The following is an 18,940-nucleotide window of genomic DNA, read 5'->3' on the forward strand; positions in this document are numbered from 1 at the left end:
GTCTTTGGTTTTTTTTGTTTTTTCAATTGCAAAGTTCTTCAGTTCTAATGACCTGAAGGCACTCAAGCAAGACTTAAAGGGTTTCACTTAGGCAGTGGCTGCCTTTAACTGGTTGAGCTTTCACTTATTGACGTTAAACCCAAATTAACTAAATACTCCTGCAGCTGTAGTGGATTTCTCAAAGGTGCTTTTTCAAACATTATGCAGAGTAATTGCCTAATCTGTGTAAATAAGGTTATAATTCATAGTTTGGACGGAAAATGGGTTGAAACTAGGATGCACTTTGCAGGTGACATTCACTCAAACTTACAAAGCTTACTTGGTTATAGACCAATATCTAAATATAGCTAATTTAGCAATACCAAACCAAGAGGAAATGTACAAATACTGGATTGTTTAGTGTGGTCACTCAATGTTCAATTTACCTTCTCATACTTAATTTCTCAGTGTAGATAACTGCATCTTCTAAAATGACAACAGCCTAAAGCTACTGCTGTTCATTTAAGAATAGTCACCTGCTTTTTGGTAACTTTAAGGATTAAGTTATTCAAGCATCAGATGGCTGTTAATGCAGTGGTGGGGGCATTACATTTCTAAAATACTCCAACCAATAGGCTTGGTGTTAGACCATTGTTCTAAATCAGTGTTGTAGTGGAGTTGATGTGACTAACTGCCTACATTGTTGAACTGCTAGCTGTCCCCATCAGACATTCAAGTCTGTGACAAGCACAAACTTTTTTTTTTTTATTGGTGTAATAATGAAGCGGTCCTACATCTCAGTTTTGTGCTTGGAAAACGGCTACATGCCAAAATGTATAGGCCTGAATGCGTGTTTGCAGTCAGTGGGATATTTCCACCGGTCTCTCTGCGAGCACGACGGTTACTGTACAAACTTTAGTGCTACTGATGTCCTCGTCATCCTCAAACAGCGAGACACTGACTGACGGTGCGTTGGCACGAAGTGAACGGGGATGAGCGAGCTTTTTCAGTTCACACACGTGTCCTTTGCAGAAGTTTCTCGTCAAAAAACCTGATGCACAAATTCTCCTTCCCCTTCATATGTCACAATTTAAAATGTACGCTTAACTTTTGCAGTTTAAACTTTGCATCTCACATACTGTATTTCAATGGGGCATCTTGCTTTTTTTTTTAATTAACCAAACTTTAACAACATATAGGCAGATACCTCCAGTGCAGTTGATGATGCTATGAAGTGAAACGCTAAAGGGAGTGAGGATATCATTTCACTTATTTATCAAGGACAATGCACAGAAAAACATTAATCCCAAGTAGAGAGAAGATGCTCTGTACCAGATTTAGCTATTAGCTAATTTCTATGTAGTCCTTGGGTAGGTCACTAGATGAACAATAAAAAATAAATAAAAAAATCTAGCATACACAAGTTTCATAAAAACAATACTGTCTAAAGTTACCATGAGCACTTTAGTTCAGCAATAACAGTTAAATTAAATTCATCAGTAAGACTCCCCACTAAAAATACACAATTTCAATTCAACAATAACACTAGCTACTAAAATAAGTCAAGTCACCTCTATTTATATAGCGCTTTTTACAATGCAGATTGTATCAAAGCAGCTTTACATTGATAACTGGTACATAATTTTTGCTCTTCAAGAATAGTGTCAATGCAGGCAGATCAAAGCACTGTTGAATAAATGTCAAGAAAACTGTTGAATATCAAATGTCAAGTCAAATGTCAAGTGTCCCCAACTAAGCAAATATAGTTAAAATTCTAACAATATATTCTCTGTGTCCAGCTCTTATTTGATAAATGATAATATTGACAATGTTAATGTTGACATGTCTGTTTGCTCAATAGCCATTGTTTTAACCAATATGAAAAAGTATGAAAAACTTCCTGTTTCGTGATGATAATAGCATGCTTTAACATTCAGATAAGTGTTGCTAGCATAATTTAGAATGTTTGTAACATGTTTAGCACTGTATAATTTAGTATGTTGCATCACAGTGTTAAAGGATTAGTCCACTTTTAAATAAACTTTTCCTGATAATTTACTCACGCCCATGTCATCCAAGATGTCCGTGTCTTTCTTTCTTCAGTCGAAAAGAAATTAAAGTTTTTGATGAAAACATTCCAGGATTTTTTTTTTTTTTTTCATATAGTGGGGTTCAATGGGCACCAAACAGTTGAAGGTCAAAATTAGTTTCACTGCAGCTTCAAATTGTTTTACACAATCCCAGATGAATAAAGGTCTCATCTAGTAAAACCATTGCTCATTTTCTGAATTTCTTTTTTAAATTATATATATGTATATATATATATGTATATATATATATATATATATATATGTATATATATATATATATATATATATATATATATATAATAGGGATGTCCAGATTCGATCACGTGATCGGAAATCGGGCCCGATCACGTGGTTTCAGACTCGATCGGAATCGGACGTTACCTCCCGATCAGGACTCGGATATGTATTAGGGGTGCAACGGTTCTCCACTTACGGTTCGGTACGCACTTGCACCGTGGTCCATTTCGAATGATGACGCATCTATTGGTTAATATGGTTTGTTTAAAATAGCAACGTGGAAAACAGACAGAGTTCAGATAATGTATGTTTCAGTCGATGGATGCGCAAAACGTTACAACAACGATAATCAAAAAGCGTGGACAAAACAGTCACTCTTTGTAAACTGTTAACTGCGAGTGCCGTGTGCTCTAATGTCCAGTCGTCGTCATCACACGGGTGTTGATAGCGCGCGAGCACAGGTCAGACCTGAACAGCACACGTTGCTATCTGTGTTTAAACTAAACTCATTTAAGCCTTGCTGATTTAAACCTTCAAGAACAAGATGCGAAAGAGAACTCGCACGCGCTGTGAGAAGAGTTGTGTGCGCTCATCCGAAGCGCGCACACGCTTATTCCAGTCAGCGCGAAAATACTGACTTCTCTTTCACGTCTTGCGCTTCAGCGGACAAATTCATACAGAAATGATGCCAACATGCCCGTCTTAGCGAGTATCCTAGCAAACATAGTCGGTTATGTCTTAAGTGAACGTATATTAGTCGAGAAAGACAGCGCATGTGATATGTACTGGATTGTGCATGTCTTAAAGGGAAAACAACTATTCCTGCTGCCTGTATTTAATGTTAAATCAAACAACAAAAAACAAAGAAATCCCTCACTGCTCTTGACTGAATAGTTTTTGTAAATTCAATAATAATTCATCTTTATTTATTTTATACAGTAAAGATAATATGCAGAGATATTTTATATTTGATTACTTTATCCATTTTCTGTATGTGAAAACTACTGTAAGATACCTGAAAAGCACTGTTTTTTTTCGCTCTTCTTTATTCTTTTTTATGTATTATAGAAGTATCAGATCGGGACACGGTATCGGTAGATACTCAAAATCAAATGACTCGGACTCGAGGGCAAAAAAACGTGATCGGGACATCCCTAAATAAAAATGATATATATAAGTTTTAACCATAAATGCGCATCTTGAACTATCCCTGCGTCCCAATGCCCGTACTGTCCATCCTAAATAGTATGTGAGATTAAAAAGCATAGTATGTTGAAAAGAGTATGCCAAAAGTCCCCGGATGGTCTACACTAGATTTTCGAAGTGTGGATATGTGCACACTATAGGCTAATATTGCCCACAACCCATTTCGCTTTGGACGAGGATTCAGTTCAGAACTACAAACACGAGTAAAAAGTGTTAAAAAACTACAAAACATGGCGGATATGCGCGACCGACGCTAAGATCTTCTGAGTGACTAATAATCAGTTCAACCTAATAGAAAATATATATTTAATGTTATCTGTGTTATTTTTCATCTGCAAATACCAATGTGGACTTTTATAAAGATCCGATTGGCCATTAACTTTTAAATTCATCATTATGCATTAATATGAGGTGAGTTCTCCACATGAAAGACCCGCGACTGCATATCAACGTGCTGCATTTCTCTCCGATACGGTAGGAAATTAGCTAAATGAAATGTGGAGGATGTAAGATGATTGACAGGGCAGTTTACAGTGACTGGATGCGACAGAGAGAAAAGACGCAACTGTATGACGTGATAGTATGTCCCAAAGCTTGTCTACTCTTTTGCTACACACTCAAAAGTAAGTACTTTTTGTTCATAGAAAGAGTACATACTTTTAGGGCGTAGTATAAGTAGGCGAATTGGGACGCAGCAATGCTCTCTTCTTCTTCTTCTTCTTCTTCTTCTTCTTCTCTATTAGAATTCTGGCAGTGTAGACACTGCTAAGTGTATTACTGCCCTCCACAGGTTAAAGTTTGAACTAACTGATATATACTATTGCAAAACTGACAATGAATGAATTCATTAATGCGACTGAAAGCCACCATCAGTGGAAGCAGCAATAACAAATATAATTTGCTGACATTTATTCATATCATGTCATGTCATGTCAACTAAATGATATTCCGATCCTCAAATATGTGTAAGTGAGTGTGCTTTGTCGTTTTAAAACCTTTATAAATGATCTTTATCTTGATCTATAATGCGAGATGGGCGCCGCCATCTTAGTTTGCGCTGCAGTTCACAAGAGTCCTGTCAGGCGGATTTACAGCAGGTGAATTCATTAATTTCTCACGAAATATATGCAAGTAAGTGGCTGGTGAACTGGAAGAATAATAGAGTAAACTTTATAGTTACTTAGGCCCATTATGTGGGGCTGCAGTGAAACTAATTTTGACCTTCAACTGTTTGGTGCACATTGAAGTCTACTATAAGGAAAAAATCCTGGAATGTTTTCATCAAAAACTTTAATTTCTTTTCGACTGAAGAAAGAAGGACATGAACATCTTGGACGACATGGGGGGTGAGTAAATTATCAGGAAAAGTTTATTTAAAAGTGGACTAATCCTTTAAAGAAGCACCACAATTTTAAAATAGTGTCTTTTGTTAGTTACACAGGAACCTCTGAACAGACAAGTATATTTTAAAATGCAAAGTACTGAAAATAATAATAAAAAAAGCTGTAAACGCTGGCATTTTTTGCAAGACTATAAGTGTGTCCCATCGGGCAATCAAAAGTTCTACACACTTGCAGTCTTCACGTCCACTTACAGGCCAAATGCAGGAAATACGTCATACAAGTAGACGAGTGGTCAAGTGCAAAGACCGCAAGTGTGAGTATTTGGACATGGCTTCAGTCTTTGACTCAAATCCTTTCAGCATGTTCGGAACTACATACCTCTGTGATGAACATTAAGTCCAACTTGCGCTCTCGACTGACACAAAGACATCTAAATGACATTATGAGAGTGGCAACTACCCAAAAACTGGTCCCTGATGTTGATGCACTGGTTGAAGAAAAAAGATGTCAGGTTTCAGGAAGCATATTCAGAGTGAATGATTAATTGTCATTGACTTTAGCTAAGTATGCCAAGTTTACTTATTGACATAAGTAGATTTTTTAGATTATATGAGAAGTTATTCCATTTCAGAGGAATTATTATATAAAGATGTTAAGGGCAGTTTTTCAAAATGTGCAGTAATGTGTGTGCAGTTTTCTTATATTGTGCCTTTATGGTTCACATTTAGTGCAATTGTGTGCACACAAAACAGTTTTCAGTGTTAATTTGAAATTTCTGATAACTTATTAAATGCAGTTTTTTTTTTTTTTTTTGCTTTCTTTCAAAATGTATTTGTTGTTTGTGGTTAATATTCAATTAATTGTCAGTGCACTGCACAGGGTGTCATTTTTTCCAAGCAGGCCCTTAGCTTAAACTCATCACAGTGTTCCACTCAGAAACCAGTCTCAGGCACGCTCTGCGCGTTGTTTGAATTCTCCACTGTAATGCAATCTCATGCATACTGCGGCATTGGTTTGAACAAGCTCTTTTTCTTGAATAATGCAGAGGTATTCAGGGTCAGCTGGCATAGATTCATGCCTCAGCAGCCAGTCACACAATCCAGAGGCACACTGTAAAGTGAAGTCCATTATATGGAGAATAATCCTGGAATGTTTTCATCAAAACTTTCTTTTCAACTGAATATAGAAAGATATAAACATCTTGGATGACATGGGGGTGAGTAAATTATCAGGAAAATTTTAATTCTGAAGTGAACTAATCCTTTAAAACTGCAGTGAACGAAATACAGGCTGTGTCTGAAAACTGGAAAATGCTGCCTTCTGAGGACACATTTCAAGGAAGTAAGGCATCAAGGCACGTCTGAATCCAATGTTAGCTCCACTCTATGCCCTAATCCCTTCAAAGTCAGAGCTTCGAAGGGATGAAGGTGTAGGGGTCAAAAAAAACTCTTTTTTTGAACGCACTTCTGCGTCATCTTAACGAGACAATCAAGGAAGCGCCTTTGTCGCACATTTTGTGCGCTGGTTAACACCCCCAAAAACACGCATTTTGTTTAACGTTAGTTTATTTATTTATGTTAGCTAAATATAATGTATATTGTGTCAATGTATTTGAATCATTTGAATGAACCGATAAAGGGAGCTGTAAAGTTGAAGTACAATGTCATTTTGACCATGATAATGTACCAAATCTAACTCGTATAAACAATACAGTAGTATAGAAAAATACTATATTATACATTTGTAGGTAGGAAAATTTAACTTTTTTTTTAATCTTTATTAAATCTTTACGATATAAACAGTAGAACACACAAATAGTGTCATTAATACAGAAACAACAAATAATAGACAAGAGCAGAGCCAGGGGGAGTTTCAAATAAATACATTAAAGATAGAGCATAACTGAATGGTTTTAGCAGCCTTCTTATTTTTTGAATCATGGATGGAATTGATGTACTGTTCCGTCTCCTTACTAAAAGCAATAAAAGAAGGTTTAGAATTACTCAATTACTCAACTTTGTGAATATGATATTTCCCTCAAAAAAATGATCAATAGATTAATTAAGTATATTCTTTGTGTTTTTTACTCTTGTTATCATGGAAACTAAACAGTAAATTTTTCCGTAACAAAGAAAAATCATCAATAAGTTTAACAGTAATGTATCGGGACAGATCTTTCCAGAAAGTGATGGCATAGAGACATTGCCAGAACAGATGTACCATTGTTTCTGGACATATTCCACTAAAAGAACAGTTAACACATATGTCAAACTTAAACCTAAGGAGATAATGCTTAGCAGGATACCTATGTATGATTTTGAAAGAGACTTCTCTTACTTTATTCGTAAAGAGGTATTTGTAAGGAAGGTTCCATATATTCCCCCAATTCATGTTGTCAACAAAGTTAGACCAATAGGGAACAACATTAGGTGTGCTGGTGACATCTCTCTGGAATAAAGAGTGAATATTACGATTATTATTCCTCATTGTGGTTGCGAAACATAATTTACCAACTGAGGTCAACTTAGGGTCCAGATCTGGTAGGCAATCTGGTTTTCCAGCCCCTTTTAAGAGAGTTAAAATACCAAATGGGATGGCATCCATAACAATTGCAAACTCTCTTGGGGTGATTGGAATGCCAAATGTGTTAAGGAATTCAGAATAATTTAGCAATGATCCACTATCATTTATTAGTTGGGACACTAGAATTATGTTATTATTGAACCAAGTTTTATAGAATAAGGATTTATTCTTGAATTTAATAAGCCGATTATTCCAGATGAAGCCTATGTGACCTATGTGGGGAGAAACCTTAGAGAATATAATATAGTATAAAATCCCATGTAGATGTGGGATTTTTAGAAATTGCTTTAATTTTAAAAGTATTATTAAGGGTTTTAAAATCAAGAATGTTTAGACCATCACATTCAAAGGTGTTCATGACAACAGATTTTTTCACATAATGCGTCTTGTTTTTCCTAATAAAATTGAAAAGTAAATTGTCAATTGAATTACAGAGCTTTTTTTTTTTTTTTTTTTTTGACAAACAAGGGGATAGCTGCATATGTAAGATGGGATAAACCTTCTGTCTTTGTCAACAATACTAGTCCTTTCAAGGATAAATCCCTTTGCAGCCATTGATTTAGCTTTTTCTTTGTCTTATCACTAATCATGTTCCGAAATTAAAGTTAGTGGTTCCTCCTCTGATATATCTGCAGGGTCCTTCTGGTACAAGGAAATTATTATAGAGACCACTCTTTCTTCCTCCAATTTACGATTTTTGGATAAGATACTACCATAATTCCTCAAATATTGGCCAGTTTTAAACATTAGAAGTTCACAATTGCTACCAAAAGCATCCTCGGACTTTGCTTTTTTCCAGAATTTCACTATTAGACTCGTTATGTCTGATTTTACTTCATCGTGTTGTAGAAGTGAACTGTTTACTTTCCAGTAAGCATTCCTACATCTTGTGAAGGGGGCAGAGTGCAAAGGGATAAAGATGGAGACTGCATTATGATCTGTTAATGGGGTTGTGATGATATTAACTGATATTTTCTCAATATTCAAATGATCAGAAACTAACCAATAATCCAATCGTGAGCGTCTGGTGGCACTTCTATTACTCCAAGTAAAAGCACTTATGTTAGGGTTGTTAAATCTCCATACATCAATAAAGTTAAATTTTTTTCATAAATAATGTTAAGTTATCATTTACTGCAGTGGAAACACGTGGAGGCCAACAGTCAATATTGTAATCCAGAATCATGTTAAAATCCCCCCCATTACTATACCTGAATTTGGAAAGTTATTATGGGTGTTTAGTATATGCTTCTCTAAGGTTTCAAGCATTATGTCGTTCTCATGGTTAGAATTATAGCCATATATATTAATAACTATCAAAGTAAAGTTTTCAATGGTTAATACTTGAAAAATGACCTGATGTATCACTGACAGATAAAAGAATAGTCCCTGGAAAATTATATTGCAGAGTCGCAACACCAGCAGAGTGTTCAGACCCATGAGCCTGCCACAGATCATTCCCCGATTGGGATCTCCAAAATCTACCATCATCCGGAACTGAGTGTGACTCTTGAATGAAACAGAAATTAGATTTGTGCTGCTTGACAAACAAAAATAACGCCTTGCGTTTAACAATATTCCTTATCCCCCTGGCATTGAGAGTAATCATAGATAAAGACGTATTAACAACAACTGTTAGAACAATATAAGAGGTAAAATTTGGAAGAAATTAGACTTTAACCTTATGTGTAAGGAGCTGCACCAATTAACTTGAATAAAATGTGCATAGCAAAACTTAGTGAAACACTGAAAACTAAGGAGATACCTAGGTTCTCAGTCGACAACTTAATACATACCAGATATTAGCAACTAATAGACATAAAATGCTATACAGAGCATTGCAAATAATTGAACAGGATGTAATAGACGTTGTCTTGTGAACATATTCAGTTGAGTGTCATTAAAGAGCTCAACAACCTTTATAAAAATAGCTGAAAAATATAGTGTTTCTCAGAACAGATAGAAAAATATACACACAGTGAATAATGAGCATTTAGGATATTATAGCTTAACTCGACCTAAGGCACATATTGACAGTTGTGACATTTACCAAAATCAGGTATCTGGAAACAGCCCCTTTGGCAAAGGCTCGACCTCCAATGAAGTAAGCAGCTTTCCCTTGTTCTCGTGCTTTAGCCACCAGCGGCCACAGCTGCATCCTACGCTCTCTGACTGCTGAGGACAGGTCTTCGGCAAAACGTCGCTTGTTGTTTTGCAGGAAAGTGGACTTCTTTGCAGCCTTCCAGACAGCATCACGGTAAATACGAGCACTAAAATGTATAATTATCCCTCAAGGCTTGGTGGCACCTTTCTTCAGTTGGCCAAGACAGTGCACTGAGTCAATAACATCAGGAAGTTTGGCCTTATGTTCCGGCAGGATGGACTGACAGATGTGTATAACCTCTTGACGGACGTTCTGGTCTTTGTTTTCAGCCACACCGAAGAGTCACAATTTCCACCGTCACAAATAGTTTTCCAGCTCAGTAATTCATTGTTCCAGTAGGCTCGTCTTTTTCTCCGCCACGCTGACTCGGTTATCAATGTGTGTCACTTTACCTTTCACTTCACTGATCTCAGTGCAGGCTCTTCTTTAGCCCCTCAATCTTCAGTGTGTTGTTGGAAATCATTTTCTCCGCACTCTTTTCCAGAGAGGCGATTCTCGTGGTGAAGATGACTGAGATTCTCTGCACAATACCTTCACTGTCTAGATCCACAGAGCGCTGCAACTTCATTTTTTTGGTGCAGGAGGTTTGGAGGGAGTTGTGGAAGGAGTTATGGGGAGAGGGGGGAAATCTGGGTCCCCGAGGGAGATCACAGGAACATCTGCCATGCAGTAGTCGTGTAGGTTGCTGACAAGCGGATAGTCTGTCGATACCTGAATGCTGCAGTAGTTGTGGGATGCTAGCTAGCGATGCTGTTAGCCGAGGTTTCTCCCCATGTGTGTCATTAAGAGGTGAGAATTCTATACGATACGTGCTTAAAAATAAGATGACATGGTGCACTTAACTCTGCATTTAGGTATCTCCAAAAATATACTTTACATAACTAGGAATCACTAATATGCAAGTCTGAAGGTGAACAGCTCCGAAACGTAAGTGCGATCACACCGCCATCTTGCCGGCGCCGCCTTGCATTCATTGAACTGAAGCCAAAACCAGGAAAATTGAACTCCAAGCCTCCTGTACCCATTCTGTGATGTCAAACAACTTCCCTGTGCAAAGGATCATGGGGGCCCGAAGTGTCCATCAGTTGTACCCTTCAAAATCCTTCATTCCGAAGGGCCCTTTGAAGTGACCAGTTTTGAGCACTTCGGTTTGGAACGACCCTTTAATATGGCGGCCATGATTATTTTCACTCTGAAGTGCCCTTCAGAGGGCGATATATCCCGTTTGGAACGCACTGTGTAACTGAACTTTGACGGTTGATGATGACGTAGAGCAAGAACACAAGGACGCAAGACGGCTGAAAAACTCATATTGAGAAACAGCCATATACTAAATAAAGCAAGGGTGTTGAGTTACATTCAAGCTATTATAAGGCATGAAGAATTTTAAAAAATACGTTTCAAAATGTCATTTTGATTGTCATACTGAGAAAAGCATGAGGTCCAGGACTGGATAAATAAACACTTCTTGCTTCATCAGGTTTCATTAGTGTGTCAAAGAATCCAAGAGTATCAACTAAAGACACATTCCATATTAAATTTTCTTATGTCACTTCTCAATCTTGCTTCTAGTTACTTACATTCTATACTCTTGATTCTCTTTCTCTAGTAGAAATACTGATGGTCCATGAAATGTCTTTGTTTTTCCTCTTGTAGCTTTTTCTCTTGATCTTTCTGACTCGTTGATTTAAGTGTGTTTCATAATCATCTTGGTGGAACTTCAAATTCTGCTCTGATTTTCTCCTCTGCCTCCTTTATCACTCTTTCAATCTCCTCTTGTCTTTGTTTCTCCTCTTGTTGTTTTCTCTGCATTTCCACACGCATTTTTGGTAAACACAGGTGGTCAAAGACTCTCTCAAACACCTCCTGTCGTTCCACCTCTTTTTGTATCCTTTCTTCCTCTCTCAGTCTCATTGCTTTAAGTCTTTCTTGTAAAAATCTTGGTAGACCTTCATACTCTGCTCTGATTTTCTCCTCGGTCTCCTTTCTCACTCTCTCAATATCATCATGTCTTTGTTTCTCATCTCGTTGTGTTTTCTCCACTTCCTCTCTCAGTCTCCATGGCTCAAATCTTCTTAGTAAAAATCTTGGTAGACCTTCACACTCTGCTCTGATTTTGTCCTCTGCCTCTTTTCTCACTCTCTCAATCTCCTCTTGTCTTTGTTTCTCCATTTGTTTTCTCTCTTCTTCCTCTCTCAGTCTCATTGACTTAAACCTTTCTAGTAAAAATCTCAGTGGACCTTCAAACTCTGCTCTGATTTTCTCCTCCGTTTCCTTTATCACTCTCTCAATCTCCTCTTGTCTTTGTTTCTCCTCTCGCCGTTTTCTCTGCATTTCCATACATGTTTCCATTTCCATTTCCATAAGCATTGCCTTATGTCTCCTTGGTGAACCCAGGTGGCAAAAGAATCTCTCAAACATCTCCTGTTGTTCCTCCTTTCGTTGTTTCCTATCTTCCTCTCTCTTTCTCATTGACTTAAGTCTTTCTAGTAAAAATGTTGGCGGACCTTTAAATTCTGCTCTGATTCTCTCCTCTGTCTCTTTTCTCACTCTCTCAATCTCCTCTTGTCTTTGTTTCTCCTCTTGTTGTTTTCTCTCTTCTTCCTCTTGTCTGAATCTCTGAGCATCTTCGTACATCTCAGTACTGTAGTGTCCTCCTCCATTCTGCTCTATTGTATCAATCTTCTGCCATAGATCATTCACCTGCTCTATGTTATTCTCATCTATCATTGTGTCAATCTTCTGCCATAGATCAAATACTTGCTCTCTGTAATTCCACTCTATCATTGTGTCAATCTTCTGCAGTAGATCATTCACCTGCTCTCTGTTATTCTGATCTTTATTGTTGAAGATGTGAAATCTGTATCCACACTGATCAACTAGATCTCTTAATGCACTGTTCTCCTCAATCAGTTCCTCTACGATCTCTTCTAGCAGATCTCCATGAGTGAAGAGAATGATTGAGTAATTTAACACCTCCTGACCAAACAGTGTTTTAATCTGTTCTGTGATCTGCTGCTCATGTTCAGTGAATCTTATACTCAGATTAATCACAATGAGAAAAGCATGAGGTCCAGGACTGGATATATAAACACTTCTGGCTATCTCCATCACTAACTCTTCATGTTTCATGTGTGTGTGAATGAATCCAGGAGTATCAACTACAGACACAGATCTGCCTGAAACAGTGGCGTGAGCTTCTGAACATTCACGGGTTACTGAATTCATACTCATCATAGATCTGAACTTTTTCTGTCCCAGTATTGTGTTTCCAGATGCACTCTTCCCAACTCCACTTTTACCCAGAAGAACAATCCATCTGGAGGCTTCTAGCTCATCAGTCTCAAGCATTCTGGTCAGCCTCTCTTCAGCTGATGATATACAATAGAGAAAGCAGATATAAGACTAAAACCTAGGACTGCACAATATTGGAAAGAGATGACATTGCGATACTGTTTTTCTGCGATATATTGAGATTTGAACACAATTTCACCAGGGGCCGTATTCACAAAACATCTTAAGGCTAAAAGTAGCTCCTAACTTGCCGATTTAGGAGAAACTCTTAAAAATAAAATTAGGTCAGTCCTAATTTTAGGAGTCCTACATTTTTTGTATTTCACAAAGCATTTTAGCGCTAAAACTAGCTCCTAAGTCTGTGAAACGTTAGGAGTAGTCAAGAGGACTCCTAAATCACCAAGACCAAATCACAAACAGTCCTAATCCACCCAAAGACACTGTAGCCTACACCATTGAGGCAATAGCGATAGAGCCTTAGGTGCTGAACTTTTTCTTCATAAATGCAATACAATTTGATCTATAGATTTGAATCTACGATGAGATGCCAAAAAAAACTTTAATAAATAAATAAATATTGTCTGATTACCTGTGGCAATGGTTTTCATGAGTTCACACTTAAAAATGATTGAATAGAATAAAAAAATATAAGTGTATTTGGTGTGCTGTCCTAGTGGATCGAGGGCTCTGAGCTCTTAGCCCAAATTTCTCCCCGTATCCCCAGCCGAGAGAGAGTGGCGGAGTGATGCAGAAAACTGTCGAGTCTGTGTATATATTCCTCCTCTCGAGCTGATTATTTAGACCGTTTTTATAAACTTTGTTAATAAAACATAATTTGTCGCTTGAATTCTGCATTCTGTTGAGATGCAGACACCCAAGAGGTGGACAATTAACTGCAGCCTAGATTTTAAAACCTTTATGTCAACAATATGTCAACATTTTATTTTGACTATGGCAACATTTTTATAAAAAAAAATATTTATTTGAATAGGGCAACATTTGTATTTTAAAACCTTTATTTTAATATGGAAACATGAGACCTCGTTCTACAATATTTCTATGATTAAATCACTGACTCATCAGCCAATCATGTGTGTTTACTCCATAGCAACGAGGTCAACCCCGCCCTTACTCTTAGCTTAAGACTTCAGTCTATTCCTTAGTAAAAGTTTGTCTCAGCAGCTTTGTGAATAGGTTTTAAGAGAAAACTCTTAGCTAAGAACTTTTACTGCTATTTAGGAGAACTCTTAGTGGTAAGATAAAATGTTTTGTGAATACGGCCCCAGATGATTTGAATAACTCTTATTGGAAAGAATTAAGCATTCAGGAAGGGGTGATTTTGTTGGGCAGTGAATAAGCAAAATAATAAACAAAAGTACAGATATACAGTAGAACAAAGATATACATGATATAAGCAGTGCTTCATGTTTTTCAGCCAAGTCTAACACTATTCAGGTATAGAAATGTAATATTCAAATGTAAAATAACATGGCATAGTCTTCACTGTATTAATTAAATATAATATTAAATATAAATATGATATTAAATATAAATATGATATTGATTCTAAAACAATATATCATGTAGCGCTAAATTCACCTATTCGTTATTCAAGAACACAATTGTGAACTGCAGAGATCAAACTAGCTGCATTACAATTGCCAGCCCTGAACTACAATCAAGTCATTAAAATGAACAACTCATTCTATAGATCCCCAGAAGGGGCTTTGTTGGGCTTGCTGTGGTATTATTCAAATTCATAAGCGAAAGCAAAAGTGAAAAGCGAGCACACATTCAAAAGCGATTTCAATGCTGCACATATTGATATTGGCTTTCTGATGCCTGCAAATTATATTTAATATAATTACCCAACTATATAAATGCAAGATAATGCAAATCATTAAAATATTTTTGATGGAGTATTTTAACCCTTCACCAAATATCTTCCACCTCGGCAGCTCCTGCACAGTTAATCTGGAGACAGGAATGCATTTTAGTTCCTCCCTTGACTAGAGTCTTCTTCGGTTTTGCTCCTTTTTCTGTAGAAAAACAAAAAACAAAAGAAACAAATTGAATACCATGTTTGACACTTCACTTTACTCACTCAGTCCTAGTGAGTGAATCTATTGAGTGAATATTGTGACAAAGTTTCGAGCAAAGATGAGTGGTATGCTGATTGATTGATGTGAATCACCTGGAGCAAAGAAAATGGACAGACTTGATTTAAGGAGCAGATGGAATTAAGAGAGGAGGCCTGATTTTCATTTTGAATCCTGGGGGTCTCGATGGCCACCGGATGAGGGAAGTGTGGTTTTATTGTTGTATGTAATATTTTTCTTGTGTTTTTGGGTGGGTTTGTTTATGTGGGAAGGGGAGGGTAAAAGCATGTTTATTGATGCCTGACAGAGTAAGATCGCAGCAGTGCACGTGTGACATTCATATTGGTTGTTTTATAGAACACGTGTGTTGAATTGGAGTGATATTGGCACTGATAACTGGTATCTTATGAATTGAAGTGAACAATTGGGGTTTTGCAGTGTGTATTTGGGTTTTATACTGCTGTTTAATGTGTCTCGGCCTAAAGCCAAAGTTTTAATTAATTAATGTGTTAATAAAAAAAGACTTTATTGTTAATATCAGTGTTGTGGTTGTTCAGACTCCTGACTATCCTGGACCTGACCGGATTAAACAAAGGTGGTGGCAGCAGAGTGGTCTAAATTGATACCATGTGACCCAGTGTTAAAAAGGGAGAAAGAACAAAATAATTATTACAATATTTTTACCCCAAAATATTGATAATTAAGAGAGCATAATTATATAATATTTTGTATAATGACGACTCACTCACCTATTGCATCTATTTTTGAAAGCAGCTCTGGAACTTGTCCATTAGGTCCTTTCTTCTTGTTGTTGAACACATGGTATCTGTGATCTTATTTCTGAACCAGCCTCTTCAATGGTTCAGTCTCATTGACGAATTCATCAATTGACGTGTTTTCTTCCTCCAGTTCGTCTCTTCCAGTGAAGAGAATCCAGGTTTTCTTCAAGCGGTTTTCTCCCAGCAGCTCCTCAATCTTCTCCACAGTTTTTCTCTCTTTTTCAGTGAATCTGTCAGCTTTGATGACCAGCAGAAACACACAGGGACCAGATTCACATCTCTGAAGAACATTTGCATATATCTGCAGAACCTCTTCTTCACTAAGCTTTGTGTTAAATAATCCTGGTGTGTCATAAACCGTGACCTGTTGTCCACAGACAGTCCCAGATTCAACAGCCAGACCTTGTGTGACTGAAGTGAAACTTTCCTTTTGATTTAAAAGCTTTTCGTCCTAGGATTGTGTTTCCTGATGCACTCTTCCCGGCTCCTATTTTTCCAAGTAACACCAAATTCAGACCAATCATTTCTGCCATTTTCAAGATGTGGCTTAACCCTCTAAAAGTGCTGTAAGACAAAAATGAACACACATTTATCTAATATCTCACAGGTATTTCATTCAGTAAATATAGGAAATGCTTTTGAAAGGACTACCAACCGGCCCCGGAGATTAGGGCTGGGACAATACAATGCATTGTGAATCATGAAATGATTCTGGATTGATTCTGAGATTTTCTGTATGTTTTGCAAATCATTCTCAAATCGGTTCTGAGCTCTGTTTTTCAACAGCAGATGGCACTGCGTGCTTTAGAAACAGCCGTTCTCTGCTTGCTTCCAATTCCTTACACACACTTACACTTGAACTTACACTTGAACTTTCTGTAAAATAATTCATAAAGTTCAAAAGGGTTGAAGTGAATTATAAGTGTGTTTTGCAGTGGGCTGTCTACATTAATCTCACATCATAAAAGCAAAATCTGAGGTGCAAATACATGACAGACTCAGCCGAACGCACAGGCGCTCTTCTATATGAGCATTTGAGCATGCGATTAAAAAAATAGCCTAGAGTGCCATCTGCTGTTAAAAACTAAGCTCAGAATCAATATGCAATGCAATTGGAATAATGATGCATTGATATTATTGTCCCAGCCATAGTCATTTGAATGAGTAGTTCACTTTCAATCATAGTCATTGCCCCACCTTTAAACCTTTATTTTGAAATTGCAATGAACAGTTTGTATATCTAGAAACATATTGACATATTTTCCTGTGTCGCTGTAGGTTTATAAATTATTTGTTACAAATCTGTTGAAATGGTGCACGTTGCATTCCCAGATGGACGTTATAAGCAACACAAACCCATAACATATGCAGAGCATTGTTGACAATTTAGCGATTTTGTTGCTAGATTTAGTCACTTCCCTGCCCCTTGAGACATTTTTCAAAAGAAATCGGCTAGCGACAAATCAAGTAACTTATTGCAAAAACCTTATGTAGATTCTGATACTCGCCTGCTGTTTTTATTCATCTTTAAATAGATTCGCCAGTATGACATTGTCTAAGTGACAAGTTTTAGCTACTTTTCATTGAAAGCAGTTGGAAACAGTGATGCACAGATGGAGTTTGAAATGCTCCATGCATTTAAATGGCAACAGTTCATGAGGAGCAGCACGTCAAGTCACAAGACTTGACTTGAGTCACAAATTTATGGACTTGAGACTTGCTTAATTAAATGAAGAATATGACTTGACTTTGACTTAAGATCCAATGACTCATAACTTGACTGTACGACTCGAGAATGAGGGTTGGTGTACCCATTAAGTCCATGTATTCTTTAAGCCCACTTTCAACTCTGAAGTCAAGTAAAAAAAAAGAACAGAAAATCATATTTTATGCTGCTCATTTTTACCAATCCAGTGAATTGTTACTTCCCTGACATTTTTTATTGCATACCAATCACATTTGGCAATGTTGAGTTAACCCCATTCATGTGCATGCTATCTCAGGGGACCTCACACACATGCCCTGTCCAAATACCCACACTTGCAATCTTGGCCATGTAGGAACAAATCAGTTCAAATGAAATAATTAATTTATAGGGAATCATAAAGAGTAATTTAGTTTACGACCGAGCAACTGAATCGTCCAGCGTTCATTTGCTCGGACCGCAATAAGCTCTTGAATGAATGAATGAATGAATGAATGAATGAATGAGGCATTTATATAGCGCTTTCATATGTACTACTGTACACCCAAAGCGCTTTACAATCATATCAGGGGTCTCTCCTCATCCACCACCAGTGTGCAGCATCCACTTGTATGATGTGACGGCAGCCACAGTACAACAGCGCCAGTGCGCTCACCACACACCAGCTGTAGGTGGAGAGGAGAGAGAGTGATAGAGCCAATTCAATGGATGGGGATTATTAGGAGGCCATGATTGGTATGGGCCTATGGAGGGAATTTGGCCAGGACACCGGGGTTACACCCCTACTCTTTACGAGAAGTGCCATGGGATTTTTAATGACCACAGAGAGTCAGGACCTCGGTTTAACGTCTCATCCGAAAGACGGAATATTCAGCTAACGTGAAAACACTAATTAGCTCGGTAACAAGATCAACAGTTTAAGACATTAAATTTTACAAGCACATAATACTAGACACTTTCTTTTAAAATCCACACGAGACTTTATTTATTCTAACACAAACTAATCTAACACACACACACACACACACAAACATTCATACATGTTGCAGAAAGAAAAGAAAATGAGAGTTTGAATGAGAGAGAATGAAATGATGAGCATGATTTCTAGCAAAGTATGCACTTCAAAAGACCTGACCTGAACGAACCATGAATCATTCATTTAATGCACCAGTTCAGCTTTAGAATCTGGAGATACCTGCTTGTCGACTTTAAATGGGAAACTCCTCGTCGGTGTCCTCAGCTTGGAGAGAAGGTAAAGTCGGTGATTCCGAGTTGATTTGTTGCAGGATCTTTCAGGTACATATTGTTGTTAGGTAAAAATCACGTTTGAGCGTGCTGCCAAAATGAAAGGAAGTCTCTAGTAACTCTCAAAATTGATGCCGAATGTACTTTGACGTTAATAAAAGCACTACTGATTCTGAATGTACACTCTTAGCCCGGATTTTATATTTACTTAAACTA

General features: G+C 37.3%; 1 pseudogene; it reads right to left on the minus strand.

The window, feature by feature from the left end:
- Nucleotides 1-11,306: 11,306 nt before the first annotated feature.
- Nucleotides 11,307-16,307, minus strand: LOC137003413 (GTPase IMAP family member 7-like; annotated as a pseudogene).
- Between the last annotated feature and the right edge of the window lie 2,633 nt (nt 16,308-18,940).

The sequence above is a fragment of the Chanodichthys erythropterus genome, chromosome 3 (genome assembly GCF_024489055.1).
Source record: "Chanodichthys erythropterus isolate Z2021 chromosome 3, ASM2448905v1, whole genome shotgun sequence".
NCBI lineage: Eukaryota > Metazoa > Chordata > Actinopteri > Cypriniformes > Xenocyprididae > Chanodichthys > Chanodichthys erythropterus.